Source organism: Hyaena hyaena, unplaced genomic scaffold (genome assembly GCF_003009895.1).
Source record: "Hyaena hyaena isolate Hyena2069 unplaced genomic scaffold, ASM300989v1 scaffold_637, whole genome shotgun sequence".
Lineage (NCBI taxonomy): Eukaryota > Metazoa > Chordata > Mammalia > Carnivora > Hyaenidae > Hyaena > Hyaena hyaena.
Genome location: NW_024081260.1, coordinates 772390 through 785453, shown reverse-complemented (window position 1 = coordinate 785453; position 13064 = coordinate 772390). Strand labels below are relative to the sequence as shown.

The following is a 13064-nucleotide window of genomic DNA, read 5'->3' as shown; positions in this document are numbered from 1 at the left end:
TTTGTGTGATGGATGAAATGTTCTTTCAAGTGTCTTAAAAGTTTGTGTCTTATTTCACATCCTTCAATATCTCTTTACACCTTTTACCCTTCAAATGTCACACGTAATTTCTACAATTAAAATAAAGACCCACAGTCAATAAGGCTGTCATAGACTGAAAATTCTAGAATATGCACAAGTGCTAAGGTAATTAAAATAAAGACCACAATTGAGAATTAAATGTAGTTCTAAGTTCCTCAGCTCTGGGGGGAGGGGGCGGGGAGACGAGCAATGAATCATGAACATTTCTCAAAAGTGTTTTACGAGTTTTTATTTTTCAAGTTTATTCATTTTTGAGACAGAAACAGCCTAAGTGGGGGAGGGGCAGGAAGGGGAAGAGAATCCCAGGCAAGCTCTGTCCCAAGCACAGAGCCCAAGTGGGGCTTGAACCTATGAAACCATGTGATTATGACCTGAGCTGAAACCAAGAATCGGACACCTAACTGACTGAGCCACCCAGGTGCCTCCAAGTTAAAGTTTTTAAAATAATGACTTTAGGAAAGGCTGGCTAGGTGTGGTTTTTTAATTAAAGACTTCTCAGAGTTTAAATGCTATATACTAAATATAATATGCTAATGTATTTTCTAAATCTTAACAATAAGATGATTGCTTTCCAAAACTAACTGACCACACAGTCCTGTTTGAAGCATCTTCATGGGCTCCTGTTTCACAGAAAACATTTTGGGAAGTGGTTACATGTTATCTAATACTGAAGGACAAAGTGTCTAAGACATGCAATTTTCTAGTAACAATATAGTTTATTTTTAAAAAGGATAATTGAAACATTGTTCCTTAGGCTGTTTCTACAGGAAATTTCCCTTTATTTATGTGGCCATTTCTTATATACTTATTAGTGAAAGCCAAGATGAAAACATTAAAGACATAACTCAATGACATTGTCTTTGTGGAGAAGAAAATTCTGGATGTGTGGCTTCCAGCTGAGAAAACAGGGCCTAAGGACAGAATTCAGGGTATATCTGGAGAATTGGCAGTGGTTCTCCAATAATTGTTGAGTCTGAGGTCCGTTTGTCTGATGGTCAGCAAATGCCAGCAGCACGCTGTCCCTAGTGTGCACGCACAGCAGGAGCTGTACTTTATCCTCGATGACAAAGTATCATACTCCCCTGGAAGTTCTGAGGTTTTGTTTTTCACAGCAGGTACGTGGTCTTGGAAAGTGTATGTACGTGTTCAGAAGAGTTATTTCTGCACCCACAGGCTATCGGATACTCTGGGATTGGGGGCTCCAAGTCCTCAGCCCAACGTGAGAACCTGACAGCACAGCCCTTCATCTCCTTCTCCAGTGAGTTTTAACAGAATCTGGCAACGGGGCAAGTCCAGTTTAAGTTCTGGACTGTCCTCGAGTGAGGACGTTTTGTGTCGTTGACTGGAGAGCTACACTTCAGACACCAGTTAACCGCAGGGCATGGCAGGCCTGACAATATGTTGTGAAAGTCCAGAGGCCTCTGTATTGAGCCCAGAGAGAAGCCTTCTAGACTCCTCCTCACCCATCCATCTTCAACATGACCGTGTCTTCCTAGATTTCTGCTAGGATCCTGAAACCTGGAAAGACTCCCAGCTAACTCTCAGTCCTGCAGTGAGAAACCCTGATTACTGGCTTGAACTCCAAGAATCTTCTGGTGTTTCCTGGGCATCTAAAATGAATATTGTGAAGAAACATTGAAGAAAGTTCAGATAATTTACCTGTGGGAAAAGTCTGTACATTTAAAAGAGGCCTGCGATAATAAGGTAGTAGTTTTGGCTGGAATAATGTGGAAGGAATTCAAAGATGAGCTCCATAGTTGAATAACAAAACATGTTAGTATTAAAACCCTAAGATTCTTGTAACTAATTCTGAAGATTTACCAAAAGTAGAGTTATTAATTTAGTTATAATTTACTTAGGAACTCACCAGGTAATATAGTTTTTTAACCTAATTACATTCGAAATGAAAAATCTGAAAAAAATTTCACCCTGAACGTTGTTACAATGAGATTGTTTTCACTTGACCTTCACAAAGAAAGTAGAGAATGCCCACTTCACTCATTTTTCAAAAGAATAAGATACAAGTTTCAGATTTAGAACCACCCATGTACAGAAATGTCTTTCTGTAGCTTCTTTTCCTTTTTTCTTTCTTTTGTTTTTTCTTTTCTTTTCTTTTCTTTTTTTAGAGAGAAAGCGAATGCAAGCAGGGGAGAGAGAGAATCTTAAGCAGGCTCCACGTTGATTCGGGGCTCAATTCCACAACCCTGGGATCATGACCTGGGCCAAAATCAAGAGTCAGATGTTCAATCAACTGAGCATCCCTAGGCACCCCCTCTTTCTGTAGCTTTTATGTGTATGTGCAGTTCAATGCCTTGGGATCATTACAGAGTGAGATTAACCCACTGCTCATAAGATAGTCTTTCAAATTTTTCAAGACAAATCAAACACTTGTTTTTCCACCAGGCAAAATATCTGAAATTTCTTTAGTGCTTTCTCACAAAGTTTATTTTTAAATGTTCAGAAAACCTGAGAAGATTCCTGGAGTTGAAGCCAGTAATCGGGGTTCCTCACTGTGGGACTGAAAGTCAGCTGGGCTGGGAGTCTTCCAGCAGGAGTCAGGACCCGAGCAGAATTCTATGAAGACACAGTTACGCTGAAGAGGGGTTTGGGAGGGTGGGGTCTGGAAGTCTTAGCCTCCCCTTCTGTTCCATTGGTCGACTGCCTATCCCTACACCAGTGCCAAACTAGCTAATTACCACAGCTTTATAATATCTTTTCATCCAGTAGAGGAAGTTCTATTTCTTTTTCTTCAAGACTGACTTTTCTGTTCTCGGCCAAGACTATACTATACTTGTTCATGCACTGGAAGACTCATTGTTATTAAGATGTCAGTTCTTCTCAAAATTGGTTGATACATTCATTGTAACCCAAATAATAATTCCAAGAATGCATTTTTGTGGAAAATGGCAAACTGATTCTAAAATTTATACTGCAATGTAATTCTTAGCCAAGAATTTGCCTTATGAAAGGCAAATTTTTATCCTTTTATAAGTAAGTTTTGGATAATATTTGTATACCTTCAGGTCAAGAAAAGATTTCTCAAACAAGACACCAAAAAGGTTAATTGTAAATAACAATTTCTGATAAATTTAACTAGATTAAAATGAATTTCTTTCATCAAATTTACCATAAAGGAAAGTACAATTTTCTCATGAATTGAAAAAAGGTACTTTGAACTCATATACTGCAAATAATTGTTTTCCAAAATATTTTAGGTTGAGTCACATGACTGCCATATTTAGAGGTTGAATAGTGGCAGTTTAATATGGCTTGACCTTATATAAAAACTCCTTTAAGTCAATAAGCAAAGGACAATCTCAAAACAGGCAGAAAGCATGAAGTATTTCACAGGAAACAGAGAGTGATGACCACACACACAGGGTGTACAGTCTTCATTACCAGGGACTCTGAGCACAGGGACAGGTGTGAGATTCTGCTAGGCTGAGAAAGATAAAATGGGCCTGACCAAGTTTTGGCAAGGACGTGGAGCTGCGGTATTCACTGGCAGTGCTGAAAACCGATGCAGCCACTCTGGAAAACAGAAGTTGTCCAGTAAAGCTGAACCGTTCCCTATGCCCCTGAGGTTCCATTCCTAGGTACGCGCCCTGAGAAAGTCCTGCACAGAAGCACCGAGAGCCACATGCAAGGATTTTCGTGGCACATCTGCTCATAGCAGCAAAAGCCCACGAGCAGCCCAAGTGTTCACCAACAGTAAGGAGAAAAACAAATGTTGCCAGATTTAAATAATGACTTCACAGAAGTGAACGTGCCCAGTAACATGGATAGAGAGTGGACGCTCTTGTTGAATGGGAAAGGCAAATCCTAGAAGACAACATGCAGTTTGGTACCATTTTTACAAGGTTCAAAAACATGAAAGACAAAACACATTGATTAATGATCTATTCATAAGTGTAGATTATTTGTTTAAGTAAAGGAATGATAAATGCAGAGTACAGCATAGTGGTTATTCTGAAAAGGAGTCAGTGATGGGGTAGAAGAGAGGCACATAGTGAAAATGTATCAGTAACATTCTAGCCGGGCCTGTCCGACAGATATACAGTGCCAGATCTGTGCTCACATGTCATAAAGCTTACAGTGGAAGAAATAAATTCACAAAGCCAAGTTGTCTCAAACATACTTAAAAGTTTTCCAATAACAGAATGCAGAATTCTCTTTTAAATTTAAATTTTAAATACTTAGAATTAAAAATTCACTAAATTTTTTTTAAAAAAAGAAAAGCAGCTCAGAGCCTGGAGCCTGTTCCAGATTCTCTGTCTTCCTCTCTCTCTGCTCCTCCCCTACTCATCCTCTGTCTCTCTCTCTCTCTCTCTGTCTCAAAAATAAAACAAAAACTATAAAAAAATTTTAAATATAAAAATAAAAATTCAGTTCCTCAGTCACACCAGCTACATCTGAAGTGCTCCATATCCACAGGTGACCAGTGCATACTGTGTTGGATAGTACAATTCTAGACTTGGAGTGATAAGTGCAGAAGTGCTCATTTTAATATTGTGCTTCAAGGTTTTTATACTTGGATATCTTTTCTAATGTATAAAATATAATAAAAAGAAACAAAAAAAAATCTAGAGAAGCAGTCCACGGATCCTAATTAGTAGAAGTTCCAAAAGAATAAAATGATAAAAAACATGAAATTACCAAATAATCATATAAGGAAATTAGTTCCTAGAGAGAAAGCCCTGCCTAGCACACAGTTCAGTGAACGGCAAAACATCTACACCAAACACATCAATGAGAAATCACAAAATACTGTGGATAAAAGAAAGACTGCCAGAGTTTTCAGGCAGGAAAGATAGTCAAATATAAAGGACAAGAAAATAAATTAGCCTGGGAATAATCAAGAATAGCACTTGAAGATGACAGATAATAGAGCAATGCTTTCAAAATCCTAATGGGACATGTTTTTAACTTAAATTTCTATACGCAAATGATTAATCCACTAGGTTGTAAAATATTTTAAAGACAGAAAAGATCTCAAAAACTTTACCTCACATGTTTATCATAAACCACCCAAGCAAATCAGTAAAATCAATTAATCACTCAATAAAAATAAATAAATAAATAAATAAATAAATATCCAAAACACAAACTGCAAAAGGAGGCAGCCAAGGCAAACCGCTGCTGCAGCTGGTGCCGCAGCCAACCCAGACAGATCAGCCAGGCAGAGAAAGCCAAGAGAAAGGTCTCTAGAGGAAAGTGAGAACTGATGCCTTGGCTACTTGGAAGAGAGTATTTAGGAGTTTCACTGTTACTATGAAGAATTAGGAGAAAGTATCCAATTGTGTCAGAAAACGAATCAAGTGAAAACATAAGAGAACAAATAAATCCAGTATGATCAAATTGCACAAGACGGCAAACATCGGATAGCATCATCATGTCATGTGCAGTAGTCTCAGCAGGAGGAAGTGCACAGTACCGAGAGGCAGGAAGATGGAAATCAGCTGTGGGACAGTGCACACAAATGCCAAAGCAGGAAGGAAAGACAAGTATCTAGAAGGATGAGGAAGCAAGAAAACAGCAATAGGAATATGACCGTTAGGCTGACACCTGATGTAGTCCTCACATTCTGGGTCCCACTGCAGAATTGTGATCCCTGGATTTAACTTGCAGCTTGTACTTGCGTGGTACAATCTAAAGACTACAGTGTAAAAGTGAAAGCACTAATTTCTCTCTTCTCTGGCTGTTGACAACATGTAACTATCAAATCTGATTTCTGGGCAGAAATCTACCTCCACTCTCTCAGGATCTTCACCCAGGCCTGGCATAGGACAGGAACAAGAGAAAAATATACAAATTTACTTCATATAAATTTTACATGACACATGAACCCTCCTAAAGAAATGAGTATCAAAGAACTGGAGAAACTGAAATGCTTTTACATTAGGTTGAACAAAGAGAAGCAATATGGAAAGGTAACTAAAATAGGTGGGGCTAAAAGAAAAATTAATTTAACAAGGTCGGTACAGAATTCTCTCAGCTTCAGCTTCTTGCCCTCAATGATAAGAATGCTACTTTCATGTTGGGATATAAGGTGGACATTTTCCACATACGGATTTTTATCTCCTTTCCAAAAGAAAAAGGAGAGTGTCAGAGCACTCTTCTTGCACCTGTACTTTTAAGCGCCTTAAGCTCAAAATAATTCTTATGGCAAAGAATTATTCTGCCACTCTACAAAGGACATTTTATTTCTCACCATAACAGCAGGAGCCAGGCTCTCAGCCTCTGCAGATTTCTCAAGCACCAGCTCCCACAGGGGTAACTCAGATGGACTGAGATGGATGCCTGCACACATGGTGGGTAGCATTACAGGAGAGGAACCCTGAGCACAGGGAGCACAGTAAGAATGCCTGTCCTTTGCACCAGATGGACACACTATCTCTATCTTTCAAGGCCATTCTTTAAATGAGTATTTTTTTAAACATTTATTTATTTTTGAGAGACAGAGACAGAGCACGAATGGAGGAGGAGCAGAGAGAGAGGGAAACACAGAATCCAAAGCAGGATCCAGGCTCTGAGCTGTCAATCAGCACAGAGCCCACCATGGGGCTTGAACTCACGAGCTATGAGATCAGGACCTGAGCCGAAGTCGGACGCCCAACCGACTAAGCCACTCAGGCGCCCCTTTAAATGAGTATTTTTGAAAGACAGTCCAGAACAAAGAGCAGCTACTGGCTCTGGGGAATAAGAAGAAATATATATTTGGTCTTTGTCCCCAGTTCCTGACATAGCTCCAAAGTCCCTTGGAATTTCCTGAGTGCCAGGAGCTTCTTTTGTTCTAACAAGGAGATGTTGGTACGTTTCAGAATGGGACTGGTAGCCAGAAAGACCAAGTCATAGTTAGAAGCCTAGAGCTTTCAGCCTCCACCCCATCCCCCAGCTTCGCGGGAGGGGAGAGGGGCTGGAGATTATAATCCACCATGCCTACTGGAAACCTTCATAAAACCCCCAAAGTGACAGAATAGGCGCTTCTGAGCTGATGAAGACCTGGAGGTGCCGGGAAGGTGCCCTGTCTGGTAGGGCATGGCATCTCTCTATTCCCCCACCCGCTGCCCACCGTGCCCTGTGCATCTCTTCCATTTGGCTGTTTCTGAGTTACATCTGTTTATAATAAACTAGTAAATGAAAATCAGATGTGGGCCTGAGTTCTGAGCCATTCGAGCAAATTATCGAACCTAAGGAGAGACTGTCAGGAACCTCTGATTTGTAGCCGGTCCTTTATTTTTTTTTTTTTAATACTTTTATTTCTAGGAGGGGGGAGAGGGTCAGAGAGAGAGGGAGTCACAGACTCTGAAACAGGCTCCAGGCTCTGAGCTGTCAGCACAGAGCCCGACGCGGGGCTCGAACCCAGGAACCGCGAGATGATCATGACCCAAGCGAAAGTCGGACGCTTAACCGACTAAGCCACCCAGGCGCCCCTGTAGCCGGTTCTTTAGATGGAAGGGAGGTATGGGACTTGCACGCGGCATCTAAAGCGGGATACAGTCTTGCGGGCCTTGTGGGTGTCTGCGAAAAATCGGAGAATTGGTCGTTGGAAGTGAAAACGGTACAGATACAATGCACACAGAAACGGAGAGTCTGGTGAAAAGCTGCCTCTCATCCCAGCAACAACCGCTGGGAACAGTGTGGTGTGGCCCTTCCACCAGCCTCAGCCCCTGCCATTCTCTAACGTCCCTGTTCTCCTAAATATGGAACTTCAAAGTCCACATGAGAACTCTCTTTTTTGCTAGACACTTTACCATATTTTCTCAATAACTTATCTAATGCTTGTGAACCCCGCTGAACTCTAAGCTTTACGGTGGAGATGTGGGCGCTCCGGCTCTTCTCCGTACCCCCTAACCCTAACCCTGGTAGGAGACAGGGGGTGACTAGGGAAGGCTTCCAGGAGGAAACGGCTTCCACGCTAAGGACTAGAAGAGAAGAAAGATGCCGCGTGTACAAGAGATCTGTTCGGAGCAGGGAGCCCCCAAGCGGCGGAGACGTGCGGCGCGGCTGAGCGGAAGCAGGAAAGCGCGCCGAGGCCGAGGGGATCAGCGCTAGAGGCAGCACTTGGCGCTAGGGGGCACCTGCGGCTGGGGGGCACCGGCACTGGGGGTACCTGACGCTGGAAGCACCAGCACTGGAGGCACCTGACGCTGGGGGACACCCGCGGCTGGGGGGGCACCTGGCACTGGGCACTCGCGGCTGGGGGGCACCTGACGCTGGGGGGCACCCGGCACTGGGGGCACCTGACGCTGGGGGACACCCGTGGCTGGGGGGGGCACCTGGCACTGGGCACTCGCGGCTGGGGGGCACCTGACGCTGGGGGACACCCGGCACTGGGCACTCGCGGCTGGAGGGCACCCGACACAGGGAAGCACCTGATGCTAGGACGCATAGGTCGCTAGGGGGACCTGGCGCTGGAGGCTCCGGACGGGGGGGCACCGGACGGGGGGGCACCAGGCGCCGGGACGCAGCCGGCGCTGGCGGGTGTGTCCGCAGTCACGGGACCAGCACTGGCGCCCTCCGCGGGGGGCTCCTGGCACGAGACAGCCCACTGCTGGGGCCGCAGGAAGATCCGCAGCTATTCCGGACACACCTCATCCCCTCGCAGGCGCCCGGGGTACAAAGAGGCTGCCAGGGTCTGACGTCAGGTCCTGAGGACCGCGAGCACAAAAGCGCCTCCAGGCCGGGCCGCGGCTGTATCCGGAGTAAACACGAGCCAGAGGAGGAGGCAAAGGGGCCTGAGACTGTGGGAACTGTCCACACTGAGCGTGAAGGAAGAAAAATCTTTGGCAGCGGTGGGATTCGAACCCACGCCCCCGAAGAGACTGGAGCCTTAATCCAGCGCCTTAGACCGCTCGGCCACGCTACCACTTCCGGCACGGGCGGCCCCTCCCGGTCCCTTAGAGGTGTCAACGGGGCCGCGGGAGGCTTCCGCCCGCACGGCCCGCGCCCTCACTGCGGGCGGAACCCGGCAGCCCCCGAGGAGCGGGGCCGCGGTGGCGTCGAAGTCTCCCCGTCATCACAGGGCAGGTCGGCTGCCGACTGCGCCGCGTCTACTGCGCAGGCGCGGGGCTGCCGCGACCCGCCCCTTCGACCCAGGCAGTTTGGTGCCTACGTGCGACTACGCTGAGCGCGTTTTACGTTAGAAATACGGTCGTAGTAAAGTTAGCAGCTGCAGTTCCTGCTGCATCTGCCTTCTATCTTCAGAGCGCTCACGGAGTGCGTTTGCGGACATTCCAAGGAAGCCTCGCCTTCGGGACAACTTCCCACAGCGGCTCCCGGAGCTCCCTGCACGTTCCCGCCGCCGCCGGCAGTTCTTACACGAGCCGCCGGCCCGCGTGCTCTCGCGGGACTCCTGTGCTCTCGCGGGAACGCGCAGGGTCTCGCGGGACATGCCCTCGAAGGGATGCCCCTGGGCTCGCAGATGTCCTCGCCCGCAGGCTCTGGGCGAGGGGGCCGGGTGGCTGCCAGGCTCTGGTTGTGGCCACATCCCTCCGTCCTCCAAGGCAGCGAACACAACCCTCGTCTCTGGTCATACGGCCTCCTTCTCCTACAAAGATCACCGGTTGCTCCGTACAGGTTTAAGCTGGAGCATCTCCCTAGTAAGCGTGGCGGGCGCACCTCACACTTCCCCCACGGGAGCTCGAGGGCACCGCTGGGAACACTGGTTATTTTACCTGGGTTGGCTGGACCCTCATCTTTGAGAGGGACCTGCGTGGACTGGGTATGACCAGGCAGGTTTAAGGAGCTGAGGTTGACTTGTGCAGCCATAACGCCGCTTGGAAATGTTGGCCTGATACCTGCTGACAGAGTCCCAAGAGCCTTTCCAGGGGCGACAGCACCCCCACCTGCTGCCCTTGACAACGTGTATCCCCCTGGACAGGAAGAGAATATTCCGGATGGCAGAATATTCACACTGAGGATGACAGGACCCTCTCCGGCCCGACCCAGGAGCCCTCTTACTCCCAGCCGAGCACCGGGTGTCTTGTTTCAAGTTGTGGTAAAAAAAAAAAAAAAAAAAAAAGACATCACGCACAATTGGGCATTTTAACCGTTTATAAGCATAGAGTACAGTGGTGTTAGGTACGTTCACATCCCGTCCCTCGCGTTCACTCTCTCCATTCCACTTTTTAAGCAACCCCGGGATCACAACTCAGTCACAATTTGCCCAAAGAAGGCCCCACCCACCCCTCCATGCGGAGGTACGGTCAATGGGGCTACTCATGTTTGTCCATCTTCCTTCTTCCTTTTAATGGAGCGAAGGCGGTGCGTGAAACAGCCAGTGACTGTGTGGAATGAGACTATTTCCCTTGGGAAGCAGGTGGGAGAGGGAGGGCAGGTGGGTGATTAATCAATGAAGTGGCTTTAACAAACGTATGTCACAAAGTGATTCACTAGTATCTCATCATCCTTAGTTGCAATACTCTGGTAATTACCTGCAGAAGCTACTTTAGGAAAATGACTAAGAAAAAAGATTATCAAGAAAGCAGAAGCAGCATAGTCACCCTCCCAGCTAAACCCTCACTTTCCCTGGTGCCCCGTATATGCTTCCTCGCCTGTGGTGTCTGCTGCCCTCACCTGGGCTCCCTGCCAGGTGCTCCTTGAATCCCTCACCACGACAGCAATGTCCTCTCCACCATCGGGACTCTGTACTCCCATGGGCTCTGAATCTCTGGCACAATGGCCAGAACTTGGTACAGACCCACCACTTTGTGACAATTTTTAATGCTTAGAGACGCAGAGCAAGAATACTGTCCTGCTACATGTTCATTGATTCAGTGCTTCACCAACTTCACCTTGATCCATCACGGCACCAATCCAAGAACTTATTACTCTCTCTAGTGTTTGCATTCTTGCATGATGAACTCAGGGGAAAACAGAAGGATGAAGTCAGCTGAGAGAGAGTGACTATATCAAATGGACAACAGCAGTCCACCCACTCATTCATTAAGTATTGACTGTGTGCTACAAACAGTATAGTGTGCAGGGAGGGGGACAAAACATAAGTGCCAGAGTCCAGCTCCAGCAGGTCCAGGGGTCCCTGAAGGATGGACGGTGTCGGCGAGAGAGAGTGAGAGAGCCCCGAGATTCTTTCTGATCACCAGGCAGGCATGTCTGCCCTGTCAGTTTTGGTGTCTTTATTTATAGGTCAAACATTAACATGGCATCAGAAAATGGAATTTTTACAATGGAGAGTTCTCTGTGATAAGATGTTTTGGAAAATGTACAGAAACAGGTTTTACAGAAGTATTCTTGCAGAACTGCCCCAATTTTGGTGAGGTTGAGTAACTAAGAAAATAACAGGGCGTTCTTAGTGGAAAACAGGATAACATACACATTGTAATAACACTAAGATTAAGTCATAGGTTTGTAGATACTCTTATCCATCCTCATCACAGCTGCAGGGTAAGGGAAGGGGCTTGTGGAACGTAGGCCTTAGGGAAGGGGCTGCTATACATCACCAGTTAGCAAAGGGATATGTAGTAACTTATGTTCTGCCCTGATCTGTTCCTTCTCTCTAAGTTAGACTCTTTGTCTCTGGGCAAGACTTGATGTCCAGTTATATTCTTTATGGCACCGGAGAGCCAACCATACCTTTAAAGAGTTTAGCTCATTTCCAATACATAGAATAGCCTCTTTGAGTGTATTTACCTTTGTGTCTTGTTTTATGATTTCTTGAATAGATAGGGCATGAGAGACGTTTTTGGTTAGCTGATTTACACGTTGAGCTGTATGAACATCTTGGACTAACACAACAGTAGAAACAGAATTGTACTCACAAAGGTCAATCTTTTATAAGTAAGGGCATTAGTCTATTCATAGCTCAAGGGAAAGTATGGAGGGAAACAGGACCTGCCGGAGACACAATGTTTGTTCCCATAATAAAGAGAATTCCCCACAATAAGTTCCTTCACAAGGTGCAATCATCAGACCAGGGCCAAAATAAGGGGACAAGTCACTCCCGATACCAATCAACTAGGTACCTTGGGGGTCGTTACTCAAGCAGAAATAATTGAGTGGGGGTGGATATCGGTCATCATCTGATTGGCCAGAGACCGTGCAAACTTGCTTTAACCTCACCAGGAGTTTTCTCGACTATTGGGCTCAGAATGGCTCCCAACACATAAGAGACTCTTAAATACAGAGAAGAAGCTGAGGGTTGCTGGAGGGGTTCTGGATTGGAGGGATTAAGGAAGGGTCATTAAGGAGGACACTTGTTAGGAGGAGCACTGGGTGTTCTATGCAGGGGATGAATCACTGCGTTCTCCTCCTGAAATCATTATTGCACTATATGACAACTAACTTGGATGTAAATTTTAAAAATAAATACATATATATATATATTTTTAAAAGTATCGTTTGTCAGCTTCCAGTATATACAAAGTTAGTCTATCTTTCTGCCTAAAGTTTCACAGGAAATCAGCCCCCTAGGCTTGATGGCAATTGCTTCCTGAGCAATCTTTTCACGTTGTCATATTTTGTCTTCTCTATATGTAGCAAGAATCCTTTGCTTCATTTCTTTTTATATCTCTTTTTAGGGGACAGTATGTGTGGGAGCCCTAAATGTATTTAATGCCTTTTTTTTTTTTTTTTTTACTCTTCCACATAAAGCTAATTAGATTAGGGTCAAGGGACTCTTCTTTGAAAGCTATATGGTTTTTCTCCTTCTGTTATAACCATGAAGGAAAAAAAAATCCCTAATCTGTATCTTAGCACAGTAGGTTCCCACACTGCTACCTGTGGGGTTTGGTTTTGTATATAAAATCAGTGCCAACCATAGTGCCCAGGTCCATGGTGGGCAAACTTCTCAGACAACTTAATCTTACATATGCGTCAAAGTTCGTTAACTGAGGGAGGTATTGGCAAGATGACTAAGAACTGCCCCAGCTCACAGAGGTTTTGGGAATCATGAATTTATATGGGGAGGAGGGGGCGGGAACGTGAAGCTAATCAGAAAAAGAGAACCGCTTCATTTAACACGA

The 13064-nt window shown here is 45.5% G+C and overlaps 1 non-coding gene across 1 annotated transcript; it reads right to left on the bottom strand.

Moving 5' to 3' along the window:
- Nucleotides 1-8868: 8868 nt before the first annotated feature.
- TRNAL-AAG lies at nt 8869-8950 on the bottom strand. Its single transcript has one exon. It is a non-coding gene; the product is annotated as a tRNA-Leu (tRNA).
- Between the last annotated feature and the right edge of the window lie 4114 nt (nt 8951-13064).